This window comes from Carlito syrichta, unplaced genomic scaffold, assembly GCF_000164805.1.
Source record: "Carlito syrichta isolate Samal-C Ts95f unplaced genomic scaffold, Tarsius_syrichta-2.0.1 Scaffold236951, whole genome shotgun sequence".
In the NCBI taxonomy this organism is placed as follows: domain Eukaryota; kingdom Metazoa; phylum Chordata; class Mammalia; order Primates; family Tarsiidae; genus Carlito; species Carlito syrichta.
This window is the reverse complement of record NW_007181047.1, coordinates 44,089-45,302: the sequence shown is the minus strand read 5'-3', so window position 1 is coordinate 45,302 and position 1,214 is coordinate 44,089.

Here is a 1,214-nt window from a genome sequence, read left to right as displayed (position 1 = left end):
TTTTTTTTTTATAGAGACGAGGTCTTACTATGTTGCCTAGGCTAGTCTTGAACTCCTGGTCTCAAGCAATCCTCCAGACTCAGCCTCTGAAAGTGCTAGGATTACAGGCGTAAGCCACTGGGCCAGACAAGATAACTGTTTTAAGAATCCCTACCACACAATGAATTAAAATATAGCAACAGCCACTGAAGAACTACTGAAGTACTGTCCTATCAATAATAATCATTTTTATTAATTCAAGAAATATAGCTGGGCGCAATGGCTCAAGCCTGTAATCCCAGTACTGTGGGAAGCCGAGGCAAGAGGACTGCCAGGCATGATGGGTCTATAATCTCATAGTTCTAGCTACTCAGGAAACTGAGGTAGGAGGATCATTTCGGGCCAGAAGTTAAAGACAACACAGCAAAACACCATCTCCTTAGAAGGAAAAAATAAAACAAAAACAGACACTTTCTGATAAAGCTAACTTTTAAGCTGCGTCTAGAAGAATAATCATTCCTAATAATTATAAGATAGTCAAATTTGGCTGCTAAAAGAAAGTAAAGTTTTACTCTATTTAGCTTTTTATCTTACCCAAATATATATATTTTTCAAAAGGGTAATCCCCACCCTATTTGGTAAATGCCACCACGTCCAGCTAATTTTTTATTTTTTATAGCGATGAGGTCTCACCATGTTGCCCAGGCTGGTCTCAAACCCTGGGTTCAGGCAATCCTCTCGCCCCAGCCTCCCAAAGTGCTGGGATTACAGGCGTGAGACACCACATCTGGCCCAAATATTATTTCAAAAGAGATTACCCTATTTGAAAAATTAGGCCTTATGAGCTTGCTATGAAGATTAAATGAGTTAACATATGGAGGAGGACTTGGAGTAGACTTGGCTTGACAGTAAATGCTCAATCACTGTTAGCTATTATTATTACTATTACATTTATTACAACTTTTCAATTCCTATTATCCACCATAGTATGCAGTATCAGAAACAAAGGAAAAGTAATCCCTGATTTTTAGTCCAAAAACATTAAATGTCTCTTACTGAAGATTTTTTCTTGTGACATCAAGTGTTAAAAATAGAAGGCAGCATGGCTAATCTAAAGTTTATCAAGTCTAGTCATGGGCCAGGGGAACTGAACCTGGTTTTATTAAATAGAGGCAGGACCAAACCTAGGGTAAGACAAGTGAGGTGAGTAAGGCACAAAGTTTAAAGAGGCACTT